Source organism: Callithrix jacchus, chromosome 15, assembly GCF_049354715.1.
Source record: "Callithrix jacchus isolate 240 chromosome 15, calJac240_pri, whole genome shotgun sequence".
NCBI lineage: Eukaryota > Metazoa > Chordata > Mammalia > Primates > Cebidae > Callithrix > Callithrix jacchus.
The window spans coordinates 83,783,365-83,797,899 of record NC_133516.1 but is presented as its reverse complement, the minus strand read 5'-3'; the positions used below and the strand labels follow the sequence as shown (position 1 = coordinate 83,797,899).

General features: G+C 38.1%; 1 protein-coding gene across 15 annotated transcripts in view; it reads right to left on the bottom strand.

Annotated features, from left to right (window-relative positions):
• IGSF11 (immunoglobulin superfamily member 11) overlaps positions 1 to 14,535 on the bottom strand; it is a 206,519-nt gene that overhangs the window by 65,351 nt on the left and 126,633 nt on the right. Inside the window, exon 2 of one of the 15 annotated variants that reach the window (XM_054246072.2) lies at positions 341 to 678. The exons of the other annotated variants lie outside the window; for them this stretch is intronic. The gene's annotated coding sequence lies outside the window, so the exon portion shown is untranslated. The remainder of the gene's footprint in view (positions 1 to 340; positions 679 to 14,535) is intronic. 15 annotated transcript variants of the gene reach the window in all.

The window sequence follows — 14,535 nt, the reverse complement described above, 5'->3', positions numbered from 1 at the left end:
TTTGTCACATAGGAAACGTGAGTGTTAAAAAGCAATCTACTCTGGTTGTCAAGCACTCTGGAGAGGTCACTGGTGGGATCATTTACTAAAATGGGAAATACAGGTGGAGGCAGTAGTTGGGGAAAAATGACTTTAGGTTCAATTTTAGACACTGAGTTTGAAGGTTCTAAGGGACAGACAGGTGAAAATGCCCAGTATGTAGCCATAAATAAAGGTAAAGAACAAGATCTGGAAATTAAAAAAAAAAAAAAAAAAAAAGTGGGCCGTTAACATCATGAAACTGAACAAGAGATCATCCAAGTAAAAGACAAAAATAAAAGCTAGAATTCTGTGAGCATACCTGTGAATGAGGGATAGGCAGAGGAAGGGGAACTGGAGAAAGAGAATAAGAAGGAATGGGCCGGGTGTGGTGGCTCAAGCCAGTAATCCCAGCACTTTGGGGGGCTGAGGAGGGTGGATCACGAGGTCAAAAGATCGAGACCATCCTGGTCAACATGGTGAAACCCCGTCTCTACTAAAAATACAAAAAAATTAGCTGGGCATGGTGGTGCGTGCCTGTGATCCCAGCTACTCAGGAGGCTGAGGCAGGAGAATTGCCTGAACCCAGGAGGCGGAGGTTGTGGTGAGCTGAGGTCGCGCCATTGCACTCCAGCCTGGGTAACAAGAGCGAAACTCCATCTAAAAAAAAAAAAAAAAAGAAGGAATGACTGGAATTCCGGGCAAGACAAATACCTAGATAAGGGAAAAATAGGGAAGAAAAAAGTAATCACAGGTATAAAAAGCTATAAAAATCCATTTGTATGTGTACATCAGTTTATCATGAAGCTTGCAAGCCAGTCACACCGGATTTGGCTACCAGGAGGTCTCTGATAATCTTTGCAAAAGCAGTTGTCAAAGAGTAGTACACCTGGTCACTCTGCTGACACACAGGATTGCACAATTAGAAGCCCACATTGCCCCCCTAGGTGAGCCTTAGTGGGATTCTCTGGGCTCTGGTGAACTAGAGAATGAGGTCCCCGAACCACATGCATCAGGATTATCTGTAGTACCTGCTTAAAATGCTGACTCAAGGACCCTACTTCAGATACTGAAATCAGAATCTCAGAGGTGAAACTCAACACTATGTATCCTAAGTACCCCAGGTAATTCTTATGCATGCTAAAATTTGAGGACTGCAGTATATGTTCTTCAAGGTCCATTCTCTCTCTGATATTCTGAACTTCAATGGATTGTCTCTTTCTGAAAATAGGATGTGAAATCATGATTACTAAAATCAATGTGGAAGTCAGCAATTACAGGATAAACATGCAATAATCAGAGGTACTAAGGGCAAAAATAATACTTTTTATTTACCTCAGTTCATTTTGATCATGTGATACCTTCATTCTGATGAGGGTTGAGGTGCTATAGTCCTGAGGGATAACTATGTTCATAAATAGCTAAGAGACTCATGGAGATAGGACTATGGGCCAGGAAACTGTGAAACAAGAATTAAAAAAAAGAAAAAGTTCTGTTTAGTAGTACTGAGGTGCTGAAAAGAAGTCAGAGAACCTAAAAGCACTAGATTACTACTGTTAAATGTATTCAGAAATATTTATTTTCTTTCTTTTGGTTGAGAAAAGAACCATATTTCTATTTATCTCTATATTGAAATAAAGAGTCAATGTTTCAAATCTATACATAGAGACAGAGAATCAATGTTTTTTTCCTTAGGGAGGTTACAATTTTAATTAATATTCTCTAATTGACATTGACTTTAATCGACTGGTGACAGTCTTATGATGGGCCTCTCTGCCAAGCTTCCTGAGTGAGAACCACAACAAGCTCCATTATGAAGAGAAGCCTTTTGTTCTCGGGGATCTCTGCCTAAGCAATGTTTTTTTAGGTCTCAAAATATCAGAGCCAGAAAGATCCTTTAGAGACCATTTAGTTCAACCGTCTATATCTTATTTTCTCAAATCATTGCACCTAACCACTCCCACCCCCAAAGTCTAAAGGATCTGCTCACTTCAGTTCTTCCACAGTTATGTCCTTTTGACTCATCTACAGTATCCTATACATTGGACTACCTTAGAGAAAATGGTACTCAAGTATACATTACATTGTGGGTTTGCATATTTTTCTTCTAAAGAGTTTTTATTAAATAAAAGAATAAGTGAAAAAAAATCAAGAAAGTTGGGTGGGTTAAATCTGTACATGTGTACTAATCATAGTGTTCCATTGACAGTTAACCAACATGCAGAAAATGAGTGCAAGTCAGAGGATGGGATGAAGAATGTGCAGAGCTAAAAAGGGAAGATAGGGGTCAGGACAGAAGCCTTCCCAGCAGTATGTCACAAGCTAAGAAGGGGGTCTGAAGATACTAGCTTCAGGTAAGTACACATTTCCCAGCAAATACACAAATTATTTGCAGGAAGAAAAGCAGGGAGAGGGGAGGAGATACAGATAGAAAGAAGAGAAGACATTTTACACTTTTAACTACCTATTAGGATTTCTTAGACTCTGAGCATATGGAATAGTTCACAGGTAACGAAAGTTGTTTTAAATTCAAATAATCACTTCTAAAGTACTTAATTCAAATAAAAATCTTATCAAATTTATGATAAGACTATTACAGAAACTCATTCTAATGTTTGAAATTCCTATTAGGAAACGTCTGCCAAATCTATCAAATAGTCTACTAAATCTAGATTGGTATAATTAAAATTTTAATTTTAATTCAAGAGTTTAAAGAGTTTAAAGCAGTATCTACTTTGTCTTTAACATTCCATAGCTCATAGCCTCGGAATATAACAATAGTTTATATGATTCAGATTGGAAATACACTGTCTCTTGACTTTTTTCCTAACTACTAAATCCAATTTGTCATCAGTGTTTTTAAATTCTCTATAACTTCCATGTCCCTTATGCACAAGTAACTCCTGTTTCCAGAGAGGTTATGTACCTTGCCCAGAGTTGACAAGAATTCAAGGGCTTGGCCACAAGCAGATCTTATATTCAGATCCTGAATCTTTTTTCTGGTCATGGAATAATTTAAAAATCTGATAAAACTCACAGGCTGATTCTCTTCCCAGAAAAATAAACATACAAAATATGCTTTAGCATATAATTTTAGACATGTAAATAATCGCATATCAGGAGACTTTAATTTAGATAAAGCATGTCTTCTAAGGGACCATACTCAAACTCTAACATGAGCTATATAAGGCACCCCAAGGAGACCCGGTGAGACTCTACTCCTTAATTAAATGTACGAGCTGTAAGGAGTTTAAAACATAAAAAAGAGGGAAAAGTAAGAAGAAATGAAAATAAAATTAACTATTTGATAAGCATCTAAAATGTGTCAGGAATTACTAAATAAAAGAGCTCTTCTCTCTCCTAACGTATGCTTTGTTGCTTCTTTTTTGGCTCAAAAATGAATCAATGTTAATCAACATTAGTAAATACGGTCATCTTATGCAGATAGAGGTAAAAAAAATCATTACAATTATTGGGAAAAATTAATTCAAAATCATAGATTATAAATAAATATGGTGTTGATCTCCTAAATCTAACAAATATATGTGAGTGGCACTGAAAATCCAAACATTTCCAAAATAATTTCTTAGGAGCTAGAACAGATACATTAAACATCTAGCAGAAGTAAGCTCCAGGTGCTAAGCATTAGGATAATTTAAATTTTCTTCTTTGTACTTTCCTCCACTTCTAAAACCTCTGCAAAATATATATTCTGTTTGGAATTAGGGAAGCATCTATTAAAACATGTTTACTACATAGCAATATAAGTGTCATTTTAGAGGCATGAAAGAAAGATGAGGAAAGGCCAACTTATTTTAAATTCAGTAGTTGGATGGATGAGTTTTGGGTATGGAGCAGTTCATAGGGTTCAGAAAAGACCAGACAAGATTAAGGAAAGGTAAGAAAAAGCCTCAGAAAGGAGAAAAAAAATAGAAGAGTAAAAAGAATTGTGTGAACAAAATCACAACATAATCAAAGAACCTAGTGTGATGCAAATGTAATCAAAATCCATGTCGGTGCACAAAAATACTACCTCCTTTTTTATAAAAAATGTATAATAAGTAATACAAAACCAAGTACATACTCACTTGGTAAATTTCACCTTACTACATACCACTAGCCTTTATGCTCAGGGTTCATCACAGTTTCATCAAGCAATCTATGCATGCCAACTCTGCTGCGTTTTCAGCATCATTCATGTGATCACAGAGGCTCTCTTCCACACATCCTGCTCTGGTGGACTGACCCCAACTTCATCAATTTGTGTCGCAGCCAAACCAGATGATTCTCATGTTGCCTGATCACACGTCATCCAGCAAGGTGGCAGTACAGTCTGCTTCCTGTCCTGTGGTCCACTGTCAGAGGGAGGCCCCTGTGAATGACCTCTGGCCACTGAATTGAAGTGTGACGCAGAAATGGCACTGCTAATGCTACTCAAACAACACATGAGGCAGCTATAAAGGATTCAGGTCGCACAGCTGCTGAACTGTGAACTGCTCAAAGGCAGGGACTGGGACTGTCTTGCTCAGCATAACCCTGCACATAATAGATGTATGATCGACAATTATTTAATTAAATTCATCTGAAGATTAGGGACCACGTGTGTGTGAAGCACTTTCACATGTATGGTTTTCTTCACAAATGCCCCTAATAAGGTAGGCATTATCTCCATTTCATAGATGAGGAAACAGCTCAGAAAGCTTATATGTTTTCAGTCTAAAGTCACATGGCTCTTTTGTGGCAGAACTGAGGTGTTAAAAGGCCCCTGGCTCCATGTTGCTTTTTTTCTATACAACAGCACCTTTACAAGCTTGATTATTTGTTTATTTTAATTATATTCTACATGAGCTAAATATCAGAAGAGTACGGTAAGTTTACCAAAAGACATCTAGCCTTTCTGATTTGCATTTCCCTATAAGTATTTAACAATATGCTTACTAGGGGCTGGGATTTTAAAAAGTAACTTTCATCTCCATATTATGTATCTTCGGTGACGATTATAAGGCTCTCCAGGTTCAGAATAGCACAAAGGCAGCATTAAGACAGTATATCAAACATTATATATTTACCCAAGTAAAAAGCAGCCAGATCACTTTAATAAGGGTCAGGTTTGGATTTAAGTTTAGGAGAGCCAAGGGAAAAACCATTTGTCACTTCTTATTCTTTATATCTAGTTTATCCTTTCACAAACTGAATTAGCTTAGCCAAGCCAATCTTCCTCTCCCTTTGTCTAGTTTCCATTCCCAGGACATGTTTGGAAGGTACAGGGCTCTGCCCACACAGGAGGTGGTAACACAGCACCACATTTAGAAGAGACAACTGCTCCTACCACTTTCTGTAATTCTACCTAAAAGATAAGCTAAGAAAGGAAAAGGAGAGGGAAAAAAAGGATACACTTCCAAAGTAAACTCCGGATTTTGACGGAGGGCTCTAATTCAAATACACTGTTATATTTTCAAGGGAGATAAGCTATAAAAGGTACCTTAACATACGGGGATGCTAAATAAACTGAGATTCAAGAACGGATGCCAAAAAACACACAAAAGGCTAGCTACACACACACACACACACACACACACACACACACATATATATATATACACACACACACACACACATGGGAGGTTGTTGGGGGGAGAGAGAAAGAGAGAAAGAGAGAGAGAGAGAGAGAGAGAGAGAGAGAGAGAGAGAGAGAGAGAGAATCTTTTAAGTAAATGCCCAGATATAACATTCATAACTTGAGTAAAAAAGTTTATAAATATCACTGACCACATGGCATTATCTGCATTAAATTTTAAATCTCAATCTTTCTTTACATTCTCCGTTAATATTTAGATATAACTTCACGGGATTATGCTGTTTCAACTACATTAACTCTTCAAAACAAACTATTTCACTTTCCACAGCTATTTGCCAATCGAGAGCCCAAGAAGCATCTTTCAAAAATTAAACACAAGCATTTCCAAATGAAGCCACCTCCATCTCCTGCCATTCTCCCCCTATTGTTGTCCCATGTTGTCTAGCCTTCAGGCCCTCCAACCTACCTGGCTATTTTCAACTTCACGGTAACAATCTCTTCAATTCTTTTGCTCTTTAATTCCTACTGACTCCTCAGTAGGAACTTCTACTAGTCAGTAGGAATTCAGCTTAGAAATGCAGTAGGTCTCAGCTTAGAAATTACTTTGAGAACCCTTCTCATAAAGGACCCCCCCACCCACCCATCCATTTATTTGCATGGTACCCTGTGCCTTTTCTTCTCTGCACTTATTGAAACATGTCAAATAAATAAGCAAATGAGAAAGCAAGTGAAGAAATACAGTTGTATTGGGGTCTATTGGGGGGAAAAGGGGAGGGCCAGTGGGAGGGGGAGGTGGGGAGGGATAGCCTGGGGAGAAATGCCAAATGTGGGTGAAGGGGAGAAGGAAAGAAAAGCACACTGCCATGTGTGTTCCTGCGCAACTGTCTTGCATGCTCTGCTCATGTACCCCAAAACCTAAAATCCAATAAAAAATTAAAAAAAAAAAAGAAAGAAATACAGTTGTATTGTTTTCCCCTTTGTAAGAGCTTTTCTATCTTATTTTATTTTTTTACTATGCATTGTCAAGAAGTACTACTGAATAAGGCGGGAATTCCTCCCAAAGTCAATGCATGTTCTTCCTTATTCTCACACACAATAAGGACGTATTCACCAATAACTTTAATGTGACACAGGGTAGTTTCAGGCTCACTCCAGTAAGAAAGGGGGAGGGAGAGACAGATAGAGAGGGAGGGAGGGAGGGAGAGGGAGGGAGGGAGAGAGAGAGAGAGAGAGAGAGAGAGAGAGAGAGAGAGAGAGAGAGAAAGAGTGTGTGTGTGTGTGTTTGTGTGTGTTTGAACCAAAATGTACCTCAGATAAAGGTGACTTATAAGCAGGGTACTGCAAAGCTCAAATGATTTGTCAGGTGCCATCTGAGATTTTTAAAAATATCAGATACATTATAAATGTTTATGCATGAAAAATGATACATATTTTATAGGTCATCCCTAAGGAGAAGTGTATGGCCTACTTCTGCAAAATGGGTTTTCTGTTCTTCCCTGGATCTGGGAAAACCAAAGCATGACTAGGGGAAGGGGCTGAAGGGGAACAGAACAGCATTCCTGTGCCTGAGGCTGCTCAGGTTTCTGTTCCTTCCTTCTCAGGTCTCTTGCCTGCTTTGGGTCCCCAGGGAATCATACATAGTAGCCAGAGAAATAACATGAGAAAAGAATCTAGCCTGTCTAAAATCTAATGGGGAAGAATTCCTCTGAGAAAAGGTCTTTAATATTTAATTTAAAAATAAAGGACAGGATAGAGAAAGTTAAGTCCGGAACAGGAAAGGAAACTTATCCAAGCACATAAATGAAACACTGAACTAGAATTTAGGACAAAGCATTCTTCTGAAGCTACATCAAAAAGGGGATCCTAATTAACAACAGATAACTTAGCAATTAAGAAATATTACACAAGACTGAGCAAAAACTCTCTTTTATCCCTTTGATAACTTTGAGCAAGCGTGAACTGAAAATGTTAAACCTGTGATGCCCATATTCCAGAGGCCCCTTTAGAAAATTATACCATTGCATTAAAAACACCCAGAGGACTTATTTAACTACCTATTTTTAAGTGACATTTGAAAAATTAACACCATCAAGCTTTCTAAAAATAGAGCAAGTTGGCTTTGTTGTACTTGTCAGATATGGGAACAGTGCATCCACCCACTGCTTGCTTCTTTAATTTAACTGCTAGTGTGGTAGAGATATGGAAATACATAAAGAATAAAACAGATAAAGATAAAATTCATCTCATACACATAATGTAAATAGCAATGGCTTCCACCCCATTAATTAACAAGTAATTTTTCAGTATCTGCTCTATGCCCACCATATGGTAGCATTCAAGAGAACACAAGAAAAAAACAGGGTATGGCCCATGTTCCTAAGATGCTTATCATCGAGTCGAAGAAAAAAAACTAACAGCCACAGAACAAAAATCAAGAAACAAAAAGCACTATGTAAGTGCTAAGTGGTAAATATTAAAATAATAATGGTAATAATCCAACACTGTTGTGACTATAAAAATAAAGAGCGGTCTTAAAATGGCAGCTCAGTCAGGGCTAAACCATGAAAACTGGTAAGATGTAGACTGGCAACAAGAGGAAGAGGACAGCTCACGTCTGAATGTACACGGGAAAAATATACACAAAGAAAAAGCAGTTGGGCAGGAAGCTGAGAATTCTCCTGGTAGACACAAGGCTATGAGGGTACCTGAGCTGCCTAAAGGAGAGGTTCAGGTTGGAAAACAGTGGGAACAGAGGTGGACCCAGATTATGAAGAATCAATATGTTCAGGCCATGTACTGCCAACAGCCACGGTAGCTTCCCCCATGAAGCAGCAAGATTAGCAAGGCTTCACTGCAAAGGAACTCGTGCAGCAAGTTCTAGGGCAAAGCACAAACTCAGGTGTGCAAGCAACTGGGAGTTTATTTCTGTATAACCGAACTGAATCTCTGTTTTGAAAGTCCTGCTGAATGCTAAAAATTAAATTTGTCAAGTCAGGGTAATCTCAATTTCTGGCTTCCCCTTCCTCTTAGGCTGCATCTAAATTCCAAAAGATTACAAAATGCTAGATTTTCGTGGTAGAGGAAGGGAAGCATGGGTGGAGGTCACTACAGTTTATCCACAAACATCTGTAGCTCTCCTATCAACAGGTCTACCTAAATCCTTAGCTCCTTCCGTCATCTTCCTCATCTCTGCCACAAGCCTTCTGCAAGTCTGGCTTTCTGTTGGCTACATCCATGCCCCTCTGAGCATACAGGTATCTCCTCATCACCTCCTAATTTATCCTTGCCATGGGAAATTTTGCAAAATTCCACAGGTCCATCTAACTAGACAGCTACTCTACTATTCTCCAGTCATGCTGGGCACAGGGGATCTGCATGCCACCACCCATAGCTCCACTTTTTTGAGATAGAAAGACTTATTCTAATTCTTCCACAACAGTTCCCTTCATGCCTGGAATCTGACTTACAAAATTCGTAAGTCAAGAATTCAATTCTTTTGCAGTATGAGACATGCTATGTTTATCTTTTCCTGAAAAAGTAATTCAGATTTCCAAACAACAGGGAATGGTAAGTAGAATAGGAAATAATAATAGGTAAGGACACTGATTAAAACTTCAATTGTTACCACATCAAAATAAACTAGATATAAAGAGGTCCTGAACTAAGAAACATCTGGAAATGAAATACGTATGTATGTCTAGAGATATTAATGGAAAAACTGGCAGGAATGTTCCATGGAAGTAGGGAATACAACATAACCAAGAAAATAAAATAAATTCATGGTTTCCTGCCTTTAAGAATATCAGAATTCTGGCATGATGAAAACAGAAGCCAGTTTGAAGTGGAAAGGTTTTGAATCTGGTTTTGAATTACATTCGCATATTTTCTTCGTTTCAGGTAATGATTTAAAATAGCAGCAAAAAGAATACATTCTAGGACTTGGCACTACTGCATTCTCAGTAATACATTCATTACTGTGGTTTTCAAATACTATTAGCTTTCAAACAGCTACACAGTTTTACAAAAAAAGAAAACACAACTAATTTTAAAAGTTTTTAAAATCTTAAAACATTAAAATCTGCTTTTCTCTTCCAACTTCTCTATTAAATGGTCTTTTCCACTGTAGAAATAGTAAAAAAAAAAAAAAAAAGTTTAGCTAAAAGAAGACCAAAAATAGTTTTGTGGTGTCACAGCAGTATTGGCAGCTGATGCAGAACAGGCAACAATAAAGCTGGCAATAATGAGGTGCCAGCCCCAGCTTCACATGCCCTGCCAAAGCCCAGAGGTGAATCCTGCTGAGCTCTGGAACTCACAGATGCAGGCTCTCTTATGAACTAACACTCTGCCCAGATGATAACCTGAAGAAAAATAAGAGGCAATTATAGTATCAAAGGGCAAAAAGCACTAGAATAACTGAAGTACACAATGGGCATTTACGGCACGCTGTATTTACAGGGGCAGAAAGCAGAGACATTTTTACATTCTACATTATTAGGTCAGCTTCCATCAGATTAGCAAACTTCAGGGAGTGACAATCTAGTAAGAGAAAATAAATACCAAAGGGAAAACATTTTAGGTTTATGTGTAAACATGAAAAACAGAACATCAAAATTCAGGATTGTGCCAAAATAAGGAAACACACCTTAAAATCAAACCACATTGATTTTAATTTTAAGGTGTGTTTCCTTATTTGAGTAACATTAATTATCCTGAAGTGACTAGAAGAAAAAGGGAAAATAAACAACATGAAAGTATAGTTGGGCCAGGCATGGGGGCTCTCGTCTGTAAGCCCAGCACTTTAGGAGGCCAAGGCAGGTAGATCATGAGGTCAGGAGTTCAAGATCTCCTTGGCCAAGATGGTGAAACCCTGTCTCTACTAAAAATACAAAAAAATAGTCAGGTATGGTGGCAAGCGCCTGTAATCCCAGCTACTTGGGAGGCTGAGGTAGAGAACTGCTTGAACCTGGGAGGTAGAGGCTGCAGTAAGCCAAGATTGCACCACTGCACTGCAACCTGGGCAACAGAGTGAGACTCCATCTCAAAAAAAATGAAAAGAAAAGAAAAGAAAAGTATAAGTTGGTGGATAGAAGAAACTTCTGCTCCAGTACCTTCTGAAGCCTTGACTCATACCTGAAGATTTTAGTTTATGATTGAGAAGAATGGAATGTTTAAGATAACATATTCCCAACATCATATTTAAATCTATTTAATACAAAGATATTCAACCAAAATCACCTAAAATTTAAATTATTATTGCTTTACATTGAAGACAAATATTAGAACAAAAAGCAGTTCTATCTTAAAGAAGAAACTCCCAAGTTCATAAGAAGAGAAAGGAAGAACTCAAGGGTCTGCTCTGTTTTGGGGGTTGCTCTCACTACATTTTGATCTGGACTTGAATTTTGGAGGTTTATTCCTGTCCTTCTCTCCAGTTCCCAAATGGTGAGAACTAAATGGCCAATTATTCCTGTAGGATCCAGACAGATACAAGGATTTGAATGTCTGTTTCCTTTAAGTTCCATAATCTAAAATACAAATGGAAAATACTACCCAATATTTAATCTTGTTCATGTATTTTCAACTCATGCTCGTGCCACTTTTTCTGTTTTCCAATGTACTTATTACTTCCTAACCCACTTATTAGGAGCATTATTCTTATTATGCTTCATGTCTGTTGTCTCTCCTGGCAAAACTGTAGGTTCCGTAGGAGCGTAGGAGCAAGAATCTATTTTTTCAGTTTTTCAGAGAATATTGCTCAATAGTTGCTGAATGGATAATTTTGCATAGTCTATGCAAACTCTGACACCCCATTAACTTTCCATTTTGAAACAGTAAAATCCCTAGGCCTCATACACAACACATGCGTACAGGGCTGGACAGACAGACCCTTGTTATTCTGGGCAGACAGCATTATTAAATTTGTAGAAGCTATAGCTTAATGCTTGGGAGGTATAATTCAAGAATAAATGAAACAGTTTCAGATACGTAGCCCAGGGTTTCACTGGTATAAATGAAAAACAAATTAAAGAGCTAAGTAGCCCCTGAAGAACTAAAGTATAGACATTTTCAATAAAGAATTAACATCTCCAAGTAGCACTGGGATAAAGCATAGACCATACCATAAATGAATAGAGTTGGAGTCAGTGGCCTTCAGGTAATGCTAGGACCTGGGTAAATTCTAGACAAAGATGCACACACTGAGAAAGACCTTATGACCCTGCTCTACGTGACTGTTTCCACTGGCAATATGGATACCAATTTCTTCTACTATTAATGTCTCCTTTTATGTCTGTTCTAACTGCTTATTTGCAGTCTCTCATTCCCAGTGTTTTGTTCTCTCTGCTGCTCTCTCACCCAGGATCTCTCACCCAGGGATATGCCCCACCCAACAGCGAGCAAAGCTTGTCATATGTAGACAGAAGCCAGCCCTCTCTTGCCCACAAACACATGCCAAGCTCAGTAGTGGTCTGGCACACATAAATGAGTCCTGATCAGAACAGAATGGAGCATAGACATCCCCTAGAATTAACTGTTCTATGTATAAGGCACTGGGCATGCACCCAGAAGCTGAATCCATTCAGTGCATCCAGGATAAGTCCCCTCAAAACTAGGGAAAATCATTTTCTCTGTCAAGTGCCTGAGCTGGGTAGAATTTGGTGATACCAGGGCTTTGACATAAAATTAAACAAAGGAGTAAAATAAAAACCTATTCGTTTCTCTAACTTTACTTGTCTCAGTTCCCAAAGGCCTGGTGCCACAGCAACTTGAAATACAAAGTGAGGTAAGCCATGCTGGTCTCTTCTGAAGGCCTATGCTTCAAGCACTACCATTAACCTTTCAGCATTAACTATAAACAACTATGCTAAGCACTGTATGGTCTAGTAAATAAAAATGTAAGAGGAAATAAGTGGTAGAATACAATTAAGATAGTGAGGTACTGAATTGGACCTTAAAGAATTTAAGACTTAGAGAACCAAGGAGGTTTCCAGACAAGAGCAATCATATGTGCAAAGAAGCAATGGCAGAGACAAACATGACATATTTTAAAGACAGGCAGGACATAGACTAGTTGAAAATAGGGTTTATCAGAAAAACAAACACTGCATGTTCTCACTTATAAGTGGGAGCTGAACAATGAGGACACATGGACACAGGGAGAGGAACAACACACACTGGGGCTTGTCGGAGGGGCCGGGGAGGAAGAGCATCAGGATAAATAGCTAATGCATGCAGATCTTAATACCTAGGCGGTGAGTTGATAGGTGCAGCAAATCACCATGGCACATGTTTACCTATGTAACAAACCTGCATGTTCTGCACATGTATCCCAGAACTTTAGATTAAATTTAATTTTTAAAAAGAGAAAATAGGTTCATACAGAAGAGCTATAGGAAATAAAGTGAGTTGGTTTCTCTTCAGGTGACCTTGAATGTCAAGATAAGAGGCATGGTATTGAGGGCAATGTTAGCCTTTACAACTAGTATCTGAATAAAAAAGAGACAGAAATATAGTATTTCATTTATTTAGTGGCCACAAGTAGGTTGAATTGAAGTAGATAATTACCCTGAGAAAGATCCATTGGAAGAATAATAATTCAGTATTAGCGATGAGAATCACCACTAATGTGTTGGCAATTGCAATTAAGAAAACAAGGCAGAGAGGGAGATTAGGAAGAACAGTCAGACATAAGAAGAAGCCTCTTCCAAGATTTGGAATAGCACGCTAATTTTACATGGGTGTCGGGTGGCACTGCAGTCTATCCTAAGAATCCCACAGTGGTTTAGCACATTTGTGGTTGCAGTACCTCATCGCCTGGCCCTTCTTCAGTACAAACCACATTCTGTGACTGGCTTCCCAAAAGTGAGTTTTGTATATCTCCAATCTTGCCTTCTCCTTTAAATTCTGCTTCCTCCTTCCTCCAAACTGTTTAGTGTTGAAAATCTGGAATGAGGTTTCCACCATATCACCACATCACGAAGCCCATCTTTTCTTTCTACAATCTTTCTTCTTATCACTTTCTTTATCACTATCACTTTCTTCAGCATGAGTTAATCGCATTAAAAATATATTTGCCAAAACACCCAGTTACCACGGTGATAAGAAAGCAACATAACAGATAACAAAAAAATTGCCCTTCTCTATTTCCTAGCTGAAACATATCTCACTTCCTATCAATTTACCTAAAAGATTAGGCCATTAATCTCCAGTCTCTCAAAACAAGCCTAGAAATAGCTCAACCCTCCTTCCATGACCAATATATGGTGCAAGCTTCATCCTAATTGCTCTAATTACATGACGAACATAATGAGATACAGCAGCAGATGGTTACAGATTACATTCTGGAGAAGAAATTCTCCTCTATCTCCTCTTATTGAAGAGATTTTGCCTTGAACAAAAAATTAAAATTAAATCATTTTGTTCACAAAGCCAAATATATGTTTTTTTAAAATATTATTCCACCACTTTTCTATTTCCTTCAATTGTATCTTTCCTTAAACAAATTTTCTCATTACATATAGGTTTATGTTACCACATATGACAAATAAATTTGAAGCCCTGCTGGATTAAAAAAAAAAAAAATGTGCTCACAGAAAGTTGTTTGTTAGGAGTTTATATATGGAGTCGTATACTTCCACAAACCTGAAATATAATCTCAAAGATGTGTTCTATTGAATAAAGAATTTTTGGGGAGGGGTCTTTAATTTCAGCCTAACAAAAAGTCTCTATCCAAAACATTGTTAGCCCCAGCTTTTCACAAAAGATGAAGTATCTACTCGTATGTTCACAATAGTGAGGATATGGAATCAACCTAGGTGGCCAATCAACAGTGGATTAGATAAAGAAAATGTGGCACATGTACACCATGGAATACTATGCAGTCACAAAAAAAGAATGAAATCATGTCCTTCGAAGCAACATGGATCCAGCTGGAGGCCATC